At 39.1% G+C, this 13,012-nt stretch overlaps 1 long non-coding RNA gene across 2 annotated transcripts; it reads right to left on the bottom strand.

Moving 5' to 3' along the window:
* Positions 1–4,535: 4,535 nt before the first annotated feature.
* On the bottom strand, positions 4,536–6,352 carry LOC143104099 (uncharacterized). Of its 2 annotated transcripts, XR_012983001.1 has the most exons (4): positions 5,971–6,352; positions 5,741–5,828; positions 5,367–5,470; positions 4,536–5,205 (listed from the first exon to the last, which is right to left on the bottom strand). It is a non-coding gene; the product is annotated as an uncharacterized LOC143104099 (long non-coding RNA). The 2 variants fall into 2 exon arrangements; XR_012983000.1 differs by having other exon boundaries at positions 5,741–6,350.
* Between the last annotated feature and the right edge of the window lie 6,660 nt (positions 6,353–13,012).

Raw genomic sequence — 13,012 nt, 5'->3', positions numbered from 1 at the left:
TACAATACAGTAAGCCATTGCTTCAACCTGGGGCTGGGTAACTGCCAGACATTTTGTTGTGACTACTGGTTAAGTCTGAACAAGCTACAGACTGAAATATGAACCAGGCCAGCCCACAATGTTCCATTACAGCACCCTTGCTCTAAAAGGTTTAAGCCAAAGTGCATTTGAAGTGTACAGCATGTTGGGCCAACATGAACTTCCTACATTTTTACATGGTATGTAAAATTCAATTTGACAAAGGCAACAAGAGATAAATACAAAACACTAGAGATAAAGAATTACACTCATTCAAAGACCTAGAATCTACAAGCTACACTTACAATACTTTGCACATTCCTTGTAGCACCAGGTCTGACAAGATTGAAATTCCAGACTATTTTTACACAACAGGAAACATGACAAAAACCCCAAACAAATAATTACCAGTGATGGTGGTTCCCTCTTGGGCAGATGTAGTCCCATTTTGCAGATTCAGTACAGTGGTTAACACAGCATCCTCACTTGCACCATCTTTGCACACAAGGAAAAAAAAAAGGGGGGGGGGTCATAAAAGCCAGCTTAATCCCACTAACAGCAGTTGTAAACAAGATGGACACTACAACACACAGCATGCCTTACCAGTCCCTACAGTGTGGGCTGAAGTGGTCTGGTTTTGGGCATTCTGCGTTGTGGTGGAAGCCTCAGCATCTTCACTTGGACCATCTAGTGGCTCTACAAACAAAGCCACAGAATTGTCACTGGTCTCATTACAGAACCTAGTTGTTATAATTTGGGACGCAAGAGAAAATATACATGGAAATATGGCATGCCCAGGTGTTACATCAGTAAGGTTCTGATTCTGCTCCATTTAAAACAAACAGACTTCCATTAACATATTTAGTAATGCCTGTGCTTACCCTACTCTCAAAAATGGTCCATTCCTACTACCTGTAACACAGGTGATGTCAAATAACTGATTTTCCTGCTGAGGAATTGTGCCAGATCTAGTAAATACTTAGAACAAATAGATGTAGTAGGAGTTAGGCCACAGAAAGCTCAGCTTGAGACTTTGCCATGCCTAGATGCATTTTCCATGGATGCTAGAATTTTAAAGACCCTGTAAACAAAGTTGATTTTTTTGGAAACACCTACAAGTTAGAAAGGGAAAAAAAAAACACACAAGCATTGTGATACATCTGCTTTCTACAGAAGATTATTCACAAGACCGGTGTCTTCATCAATTAGCTCATCTACTTAAAGAGACGTGCCAATTAAAATCAGCTGGTTTAGAGAATGATTGGAACAATGTGGTAGGACAGTTTGGCCGTGTGGCCTAAGCAGTCAGTGGACTTCCCTCAGCATTTGAGCAGAGTTGATATACACTGGCCATCTCTCATGATTGAAACCAAATATACTTGACAATGTTTGGAAAAAACTCCAAGCACATCTCTGAACTACAGGGTCTTTAAAAAAAAAAGAAACAATTCCCTTACCAGTTACTCCATCTGTGGCAGATGACTTTGTCTTGTTTAGGGGACTTGGGGTTGTAGTTAGCTCATCAAGTGCATAAGATCTTTGCTTCATCTTTTTCTATTCCACATAATGCATGTGATTCACATTACATTAGGCTGACACATTTCAGCCAAAACGGTTAACATGGTAAACAGTTTAAGCTTTTTAAAGCAATTCTAGGACAATTTTAAAAGTACAATAAGAATAAGTGAATCAGTGAGTGCTGTTTTTTTAAACAGTCAAGTGTCAGTTCTAGTCAGGTGGTAAGTCTAGGATCAGCAAGACTAGTTATATATAAGTAGTGCTACGAAAGATGCTCTCTGAAGAGCTAGGTGGGGAGTGAGGGGTCTATTGGTCATATACATAACCACAAATGCCCTGATTGCCCTTACCAGCATTTCCACTTTGGGCATCAGGTGTTGTCTGGTTTTGGGGACTTGGGGTTGCAGTTACCACATCATCTTCACTTGCCTCATCTTTTGGTTTCCACATAAGAGGAGAAGGGGAACCAAGTCACGACTTTTAACACACAATAAAGCAGACTTGCAGGAACTCATACCAAAAAAAGAACTCTTTACCAGTAACATCAGGTTGTGCAGTGGCAGTCTGATTGTGGGGATTAGGTACCGGAGTGCCTGCTTGGACATCTTCACTTGCACCACCTTGGGTTCCATTCAAATTTAGACATTTAAATCCAACACAACCAACTTGTAATAATATAACAGCATTACACTACTGCATTACATTAAATACTCACCATTAGCTTCAGTTTGGGTCTGGTTGCTGGGATTTGTTGTTGTTGAAACATCAACCTCATCAGCATCTCTTTTTGTGACATCCCTCTTTGGAAAACAGAAGACTGCTCAAAAGAAGAGCAGAAGATAAGCCTGTTATTATGACCGCCGCTAGCGAAGCTAGCGAAGCGGTCATAGGGATTGTCAAAGTTTTTTTTTGTTTTTGTTTTTTTTCGTCATCTACTTCCTGAATTTTTGGTCAACGATACCCGGGACACCGAACCACCAGGGCACATGAAATTTGGTGGGTATGTAGCCCCACTAGACTTTTCCTAAATAACTACCTGAACCGTGGCACTGAGGATGAAGAATCTTTTATGGTATGGTATGTTGGTCTCAAGGGCCCACATCAACCTGGCCCATAATCACTCATTTGTGATTTGCACCCCCCCCCCCCCGGTAAAAAATGAAAATGCAATATTATTCTGCTTTAATCGCCCCTATCTTCAGTTAAGATGTTCAGAACTACACCAAATTTTATGTGTATGATTGACCTGGCATTCTCTGGGGGTATGCCAAGTTTCGTAGAATTTCATCCATGGGGGGGGGGGGGGGGGGTCCTAAAAAAATTAGGTTATGTGTACATTTGGTGACTGTACACTCATTGGCCTGTAGATGGCGGTGCACACATATACACATGCACACACACACAGGCACCCACATACTATCGGTATTAGAACGGCCGATACATAATTACAAATTCAGTAGGATTAAAACAAAGCCAAAATAAATATTCATCATCATCATCATGGCTGCATTTCCAGTATTGGCGATAAGTAGTCGTTTTTCCACTAGATGGCGCATCTTTGCAGTGAGACGTAATTTTGTTGGAAGTTTAAAAAGTGGGTTGGAAAAACAATGGACGCTTCCTACAAGGACTGTTTACTGCAGAGAACGTCTAATAAGGATAGGACAATGTTCACATGAAATGTAATTCCCATTTCTTCTTGAAGCCGAAATAAATCTGAGGATGTTTATCGGACATGCTTGGTTTTTACTGCAGGTACACTGTAAAAAAAAATCCGTTGATTTTACGGTGAAAAACTGGCAGCTGTGGTTGCCAGAATTTCACCGTAATAAATACGGTACAAAAATTCTGTTATTTTTACGGAAAAACCCAGCAGCTAGATTACCAGAACTTTACCGTAATAAATACAATAGAAAGAATTCCGTTATTTTAACGGTGAAAGACTGGCAGCTGGGTTGCCGCACTTTGACCGTAATAAATACGGAAAAACAATTCCGTCATTTTAACGGTGAAAGACTGGCAGCTGGGTTGCCGCAATTTGACCGTAATAAATACGAAAAAAAAACAATTCCGTCATTTTAACAGTGAAAGACCGGCATCTGGGTTGCCAAAATTTTACCGTAATAAATACAGTTTAACCATCTCTACATTTACGCTAAAATGTATGTTGATTTTACGATTAACTTTTGTTTCAAACACATTTTACAGTATACATTAACTAACACCCTAACAAATCCGTCTGAACAGTCTCTACTACTATTTTACCTATCCTATGTTTACCACACAAATCAACCATACAATTAACAGTTTGGTAAAAAAGACAACTTTATTCCTAGAACTTACAATCATCTATGCCCTAATCAGTTAATAAGCTGTTAGTTGGCCATTCTGCCCATGTTGTACCAAAATGTCTTGTCAAAAACAATGAGCTTGAATAGAATTACCAGGAATACCTCCCTTCTTACATAGTAATTAGGCATAAGTCCACAGATTTCAACAGTCTTATGGCATGGAAAAAGTCCAGGTCTGAAAAACTTTGAGATGTTTCAAAGGTGTTGCCTTTCTGTGGCTTGTGAAGTCAAAAAAGGGACAGTACTGGACATCAAGAATCTACCCTGGCTTGTAGGTGTGCCGAAGGAGAAAGGTCAGCTGCTTCAGCCCTTTCTGGCGCCATTGAATGGATCAGGAACATCGGCATAGGAAGAGAAAACAAAGGCACTTTTAAGTCATATCTACAACGAGTACTGGTAGAATAAAGCAATTCATAAATTTACTGTCACATGCAATTGCCACCAGCTCAGTAGGTACATAGTTTATCAGTTAAAAGTTGACACATTGCTGGGGTGGAACTTGCAGAATATAACAGATAGTAACAAAACCCCAAGACCCCATAACACAACGCTGATTAGTCTCACCATGGACTGCTACTGCCGAGCCAACCAACAGGCTGTATCTTTCCCTTCTTCAGAGGTGAGCGGGACATTGGCTTGGCCTGGCAGGAGTGAATTGATGAAACATTATGAAAAATTATGACTGACACAAAGGAACATAGTGGGAAAATAGGCAAAAGGTAGTAGACAGCCAGGGCTGTAGTGGAGACTAAACTCAAGTAAACACAGTTTACCCCTCTCAAATTTGAGTTTATCCACCCCTCGATAGAATTTATACATGAAAATCAACTTAAAGTGTAACACCGGCGAACTTCGATTGTAGGCTCTATGTGTGCATGGGCACAAGTCAAAAATTCGGTCAACGAGACGATTACGTCCAAACCCGCGTCTTCCAGTAGTAGTGTTCTACTCACTTTCAGCTGTATTGCTTCTATGGGTGAACTGTGGGCAAGTGGGACACACTCACAAAATGTCAATCTATAAACACTTAGAAATTCAAGGTTTTAGTTTGGTTTATAGAAGGTTCAACATTGCATAAAACTTTGTTCAAAGTATTATCAGGGTCTCTACATATGAACTCGAGCATAGAGAACATTGTTTGAGCACAGTTTATAATCACCTTTGTTTCTGAAGACTGCACAATGCGTAACTCTGTGTCTACATATGAACTTGAGCATAGAAAACATAGTTTGAGCACTAACCACTAACAAAATTAGCAACATCTTACCTTTAATATTAGATGACTGCCAACTTGAATAGCTGAGGAAAAGGGGCTGACCTGCAAGGACGAGACAATGTTAACTTTCACCAATATATCACATTGTTATAACTTACAAAAGAATAGATTTGCATCATCTTTGACATGTTGCCACATGTGGCTGCTAAATTGTATACAATGTGAATGAATGAAAAGTCAAAACAGAAAGTTTTCCAGCACACCTTAGACATAGCAGCTTTATTTGGGCCTGGGTCTTCCTTGAACACAGTGATAATTTCTGGCAGAGAGGGGACTCAATCCTAAGTCGACCCAGTCGTTCGTGCTGCTGCTTGGCAGGTCAAAAGAAAATTTAGGGGTGAATGGCACACAAACTAGATTAAAAAAAAAATGTAAAACTACATTAGCAAACTTATTACATATTATATTACATTACATTCCTTTACTTATACAACCAAGCATTTCAATTAAAAATGTTCATTTGCTACCTGACAGTTCTTAAGTATGTCTAGCTTAGCTTTGAATAGCAATCTGTAGTTGACTTGACACAGCAGTATTGTCTCAACTAAGAAATGTAAAATGCATTCTATTGACTTACCAGCATAGTGGGCCTACAGGTCTCCTGTGTGTCCTAGCCCTCCTTCAGGTGTAAGCAGGGTGTTGTGTCCTGTTCTAGATGGTCTGATCTGGAAGAGGGGATTAACAGGGGATTGATGAGACATTAGGGCTGATGCAGTAGGAGCAAGATGTAATGTTGGTGGACAAGCATTACAATATAAATGAAAGCATAAATGATCAAGGCAGAGACAAGAAATCAGGGATACTTACCATGGTTGGCGAGAGCGAGAAAGAGAGAGAGAGAGAAACAGAGAGACATTGCATACCTTTTACATATACTCATCATTGGTTCCATAGTTGTTCTAACCAAGTAGTAATGAGAATGAACCATCTACAGTTCAAAAAAGACTTACCGAATTCATGCTTGCTTTTCTTATTGGAAATACAGCGCCAGTTTTTTTTTTACAATTGAAATTACTGCTTTATCGGAATTTCTGTTGAACAGTTTTACTTAATTTACTGAAGAGTTCAATCTATAACATAAAACTGGACATTTAATTTTTACTAACCTGTACAATGACAAAACTCTACATCAGTTAACATTTCTGTGGCAATAAATTATCACTGTACCTTGTTGATATCCTGTTGAGACAAACCAATCAAATACATAAATATTAAGTCCTCAGCAATGCAATGATATTTCTACCTTTCCCTTACACTCAACAGACGAAGCACTTTGCAATGCACGCCTTAGCAGACAGAACAGCTCCACAAAATGTGACTGGAAAGCATGGCTAAAACGAGCGCGAAAAAAAACCCTCCTCCCCAAACGTTCTGAAACCCTATTCACCACTTCTAAATAGCCTACTCCTAGTAAAGAAAATGTAAAAACTTACCTGTAGACGTCTCTCCCAACATACCTGCAACATAAAGATTAGGCAACGTTAACTTGCATCAAACCAATACGATTTCCAATGCACAGTTTTCCTGTTAACATTAGCCAAAACTATGCTTTAACTCTAGCAATTATCCAATTACTAACTGTAAAGGTCCAAACAATGAATGTATTCAATAAAACATGTTTAACACCTAATGTGCTTCAACGCCAAAAGTTTCGCCTGGAAACATAAAGCAAGGCTAAATGACTGGAACTCCCGTCAAGTCATTTCAAGCTTCTGTGCACAATGAAGGGATTAACGTTAATAAAATGGCGTTCTCAATCAGAACTCAGTTAAATATTTCACACTGAGACAATTGACATTCCAGCTCAGAATATAGACTTAATGACTGTAGAGTGTAGACTAAGTATGATATCTCCGTGTTATTACAAGTTAGAATCGAAGCACAATATACATAATCTAAGGTAATGTTTACATTAATCAAAGCATGGTCAGAAATCTGAATGCTAGCTGGCAATTTTGTCATAGGCTGACGTTATCCTACAACAGAGATTCAGATAAGATAAGATAGTATTTTATTCATCCCGAAGAAAATTCTAGACGTAAGCCATTGCAAACACAAGAAGCTTAGAATTGCATTACTAATTAATACTTTTAATCAGATTGAACTCTTCAATTTATTAAATTGTCGTTTTCATTACTTACCATCTCACAAATCACTGTCTTCGCGAACAAAATGGCGGTTGATATTTGGCCATGTGGTTTAACTAACAAAATGCAGCGCCACCTATAGGCTAGCTTGGGGAAATACCTTGGGGAAAATTCAGTGATTTAATGCACATGGACATAGATGGCTAATGCATATTAATTCGTTAATTTACATACATTATTATATTATATGTATAAATCAAAGAAGGGTGCTTAGACAATTTGATTCATCCATTAGACTACCTGCAGTGAATTTTACAGGGGTAACCAGTATTTTTTACAGAAAATAAAAGCAAAATATTAATGTGTTTTGTTCTATGTATTATGTCATATTTCTAATGGTAAATCAGACTATTTATCCGCCCTATAATGCACTTCGGCTCCCCATTCTGAAGTTCAAAAAGACCAGCGAAATTTCACCTCGGGGCCGTGACAGCCAAACCGCTAACCTTTTGACTGCAGTGTCTAGCCAGCCCAGTGGCAAGCGAGCTAGTTCAAACGTTTAAGTACTTAATGAAGATATCCAGGGGTCTTTATGCCTTGACTAAGTTGATGTTGCTTATAAACAACAATTCATATTCATAGAAACAACAAGATCAATAAGACATAATATATTTCATACCTGTGTTACAGCATGTAGCCTAGCTGTCTAGCTAGGTTTACAATGCAATCCAATGTCCGAACATACCAGCAGTTCGCTTGTCAGCTAGCTAAAAAGTTTCAGTGTTTAAACTAACATATAGTGGTCTATTTAGTGGTGTATGTGCCCTGACTAAGTTCGTGTGGCATATAAACCACAATTTGTGTTGATACAAGTGCCAATGTTCGTGTAGAAACATTTTAATCACATACAAATGTTCGTGTTACAGCTCAGGTAGTCTCCGCCATCTTGGTCAGACTTTTTTGTAACTCCCGCCTCCAAACACAAACACGGGACCTGATTGGTTCTCGATTGGTCCTCATTTCGTCTGCCTCGGTGATTCGCTGTCATTTCGCCTAACCAGGGCGAATTTCGTCTCCATTCAACCTCAATGAGTGAAGCGAAATTTCGCCATGTGGAAACCGACCGTTAGATGAGGGTAAAAGCGGGAAAAAATTGTGTGCTCCCTGTTTTATATAATATGGCATGTTTCTGTTTTCTTAACGGTTAATCAACGTATTTTCTATACAAAAAAAAGGTGAAATATATGGTTCCAGCTGGTAAACATATTTACAATACTTAACTGTTGTAAGAAATGTTTTCTACCGTTTCTAAGTTTACGGTTTTGTACTGTTGCAATTTCACAAATTTTTACCGTAAAATCTACGGATATTTTTTACAGTGTACGTTAATCTTATAATATCAATAAGGACCTAATGTTACCATTGGTTGAGTGATGGAGGCCAATTTGATTGATTGCATTTGTAGAAAACTATAAATATGTACTGTACTGCACTGTAATTGTATCTTTCGACTGTCATTTGTTGCACGTGCTACAAAAATAATTCTGTGCAATGGAAGATTTACCAACGTTACACCGGTCTGATACAGTTTTGCCTATACATGCGTGAGACTGAGACGCCTGTTTATTTTGTTTTAAGTGCGTGCAGGGTGTGAAAGGGGAATCGATGTGCTTTGATTCCAGCTTGGTAGTTGTAGTCTGTGAAATTAAAAAGCACGTGTGTGTGAAGTATCCAAACAATGACACCTTCATTTCATTATGGATGCTTTAGCAACACACCTTTAGTGGGTCCCATTTAGAAGTAGCTACTTCATTCGCGCTTTCCTTGACTCATGAAGCTGCGTGAATTTTATTACAACTTTTCGCCACGATATGGCAGTTTAAGTCCACTTGATACTGTAAGGCGTAAGCCATTGGTTTCCAAAGGAGATTTTATTTGTGTCGCCATAGCCTATTGACAATTTATGTTGTAAATAGGCCTAGGCCTACCTTATAAGCCTACCTGTAGCTTAGGGAAGCTAACAGCTTTCTATTAGGATCTAGTTTGTTAGTTACAGTTTTGTCATAACTCCCTGATGCATTTTTGCATTTAGAATAGCCAGAGCGTGGATATCTCAATCGGAAAATTATATCGGGTGCCTATGGACTGGGTGAACCCAGCCTGATCTGCCCGCTATTTATTTTTTGATTTCTTAAAAGATTGAGCTTGGTCTGGTGAAAGCCAGACTAGCCATGGACCTCAGTTACACAATGCAAGGGAACATGAATCGGCCTATATTTGCACGAACAATAACGGACAACAGCTCTTCAACTTTGGCCTGTTAAAATGTGTATGAACAGTCTAGCGACGCATTTCATCAAGGCCCATTTGGACATGTCAGTTATTTGCACCACTGATGTAAAACAGCATTTCGTTTCAGACTACTGTTACTTAATTTGTGCATTAACAATAACGTTTCAGACTACTGTTACTTAATTTGTGCATTGACAATAAAGTATTACATGAACTAAAGATGACTAAAATCTTATGTAGAAGAAGAAACAAAAAATCCATACATCCAAAAATGACCTTTGTTTTTGATAGCTGTTGAAAACGGCATGGAACTGACAGAGATGTTTTTGTTTATTTATAAATAAATAAATAAATAAATAAAATTATGCTGATACCTTTTGCTTTTCCCAAATACAATGTAGCCTACAGGTGTAAGTGACCTTTCATCACTCCAGTTGCAATGGATGAACTGTGATGAACTGCCCTACTTGTGATTGTTTAGAGATTTTAAAGGGTTTATAACAATACTACATCTTCTTTGGCTATTCTACAATCTATTCACCTTTTCAGCACCAGTAGGCTACTTTCTGTGCAGCCGCACACACACACTCAGGCATGCCAAACAAGCATACACAAAAGTTTCAAGAGTGGGGGATGGAGTAAAATATGGAGACAAATTGAAGTGTGATTTATTTTCGCGGAACGGTTGTACAGGACTGAGCGGCGGTCATGTTTTGTACCGCTATGCGGTACATCTAGTTTAAATTGGGATTTTAAAAACATAGGTCAACTGCCAAAAGATACTTTAAACTCCCCATTACTGAAACTAGCAATGAAAAGCAACACAACAACCTTTGCCATTACTGCCATGTTGAATCACCAAAAACAATGGGAAGAGTGAGTTTAAGCAGGCATTATGGAGGCTTATAAAGGCATGACACACTCATTCTCAGTTCAATGATAATTAGAATCCAGGTGTGTATCATTTAGCGATTCATGGGGCCTGACCTAACAATAATGAGGAAGGCGTAGAGTCGCAAATAAATTTGGCTTTGTTTTCAGCCAGAAAGCTTTTTTAGCATGGTGTAATTGAGTTATAGCCACCTTACACCAAACAACTTTGACAAGATTTGGGAAAGATTCTTAAAATATTGTAGTCTTTTAACTAATACCCCCCATTCAAGCTTTACTCAAAAGATTCCAATCTTTCAAGAATCTTTCCCAAATCTTGGGTGTAAGGAGGCCAAAATCTTTGGTGTAAGGAGGCCATTACCTGAATTTGATCTAGCCAGTATTTCTTGCAGACTAAGCAATAAGACATCAACACTAATGAAAGTCATTCATTTACTCATTTTAAACGAGTTTGAAAGCTGTCACCTTGCCCACACCAGCAACAACACTAACCTAAGGAGCAATTTGCAGGTTGATTTCATAACTGAATTTATAATTCATCTTGTCTGAAAATGTCTTTTTAAAAATGTGTATGTATGTACCAATTAATATTTAAAAAAACCCACGGACAGAAATTCAGAAGAAAGTGTGCCCATTTTAAGCTAGGCTCCTAAATATGCCTCTCCCACCCACAATGCATCAGGAGAAGGTAAACATCTTAAATTGGCAGTTGAGCCAGAGACTTTCTAATGAGGAGACACAGCACTCAAAGAATCTCCCATAGAAATGTATGGGGCTAGTTCGTAACGCAAACATGGCAGTCGTCTACACATATTCCGCCCCCAAAAGTTAACATGAATACATCGTGCCAATCCTGTGGTATGTTGTGAATACATTGTGCCAATCGTGTGTTGTGATCTCGCAGCCTGAGCTAGGTTGGTGTGTTGTGATTTGTGAAGCATTGCGCACGCGCAGTTGTACCCAAAACAGATGCCCGATAAGTGCCCAAAAAGTGTTGCAATATGTGAAGTGGAATATGCTGAGTGGAGGGACTTGCCTAAAAGGACTTTGCTTGAGCTCTGCTCTCATTGTAGGTTTAGGCCTAGATACTAGTCTGAGCAGTGGTGAGGGATAGAGTTTGTCGTGTTTGGAAAGACATAGCCTAATGGCCAATCCAAACTTTTCTCATCTGTTGTTCCTCGTTGGTGGAACACACTGCCAGTTCCTACAAGGGCAGGGACATCCCTCTCCATTTTCAAAAAACTCCTGAAGACCCAGCTCTTTAGAGAACATCTCCTCTCATAGCAACTTTAACAAGTCTTGCTGATCCTAGCTCTCACCAGCCGTCTTAAACTGACAAGTAACTGTTAAAAACAGCACTCACTGATGCACATATTCTTACTGTACTCTAATGCTTTTTTAATTGTCCTAAAATTGTTGAGAATTGCTCTAAAACTTAAACTGTTTACCATGTTGTAAATCGCTTTGGCTAAAAATGCGTCAGCCAAATGTAATGTAATGGTTGATCATTGTGTTTGTGTTGGTTGCACTAATTTCAGCCTGTCACATCGCGTCCACCATTTTTATAACAGGAAAAATGTGTTGTGCTTTTGTGCGTTTTGTGCAGGTTTGAGGGGACTTCACCACCTCATCTGTCATAAAACTGAGTACGTTCTACGTACGTTCTGAGTACCTTTTTCGCAATATGACGTCCTATTGATATATACAGTATTTTGTGACAATTAAGTGCAGCATTAAGGCAAATATAGCTCTTTGACGATGGTATTTCTTCTGTCGCGACCTGGGGCAAAGTTATTTATGAGCCGAGCTATGTGCAGCTTCAGAAAAGATGTTGGGAATGAAGTACATTAGTAGGCTACACTTTTGGGGCGAGGAAGAAACACATGTTAAGACTGCATAGTAGCAATAGTGATAAGACAGCTTTTTGTTGTTATTCTAACAATCACAACAATAAACTGAACTGAAGGTTAAATAAGAAGAAACGTTTTGCCGCTCAGTCCTGCACATTCTCTCAAAATAAATCATGCTTGTCAATTTATCTCCATCTCCTACTCCATCCTAGCCTGACGAGCCAGACCCACATTAAAATGTAGGGTCTGGGTACTCACCGTTCGCAGTGCACAGTTCGAGGGGCGGGATGATCAGTTCTCTTTCAAATTCCCTCTGCACGCAATAGGACAGCGCTATGAGTCCCATGCGTTTCCCACCAGCGGAGCTATTTGGCTAGTTCAAACTTTTGCCAACTTAATAAAAGCTTAACTCGTGTCACACTGTTCGCCAACAGCAACATTATCTTATTTGTTTTCAAGTAGCAGGGAATTCAAGCCAAACTGTTGCAACTCTGCCATCAATCATTATGTTAAGCCCCTAACGACTCTATACACGATTTGATTGGCCTGATAAGTTTAATTTTTTGAGCGCACAAGCATAGACTGTAAAAAATACTCACAAGCCAACGGAGAGTTGCCCTGGCTGCCGCTAGGGTGCGTCTAGATTTCTAGGCTAACTCCATCCTCTACTCTTGCAACTTTTGTGTATGTACACCCTCCAGAATTATTGGCACTTCTGCTGTTGACTAA

The sequence above is a fragment of the Alosa pseudoharengus genome, unplaced genomic scaffold (genome assembly GCF_046254945.1).
Source record: "Alosa pseudoharengus isolate Yale_2024_CS ecotype anadromous, Long Island Sound unplaced genomic scaffold, YU_APseudo_1.1 YU_APseudo_1.1_scf_5, whole genome shotgun sequence".
Taxonomy (NCBI): domain Eukaryota; kingdom Metazoa; phylum Chordata; class Actinopteri; order Clupeiformes; family Clupeidae; genus Alosa; species Alosa pseudoharengus.
Note: the sequence above shows the minus strand (reverse complement) of the source record. Positions and strands in the feature narration are given on the sequence as shown.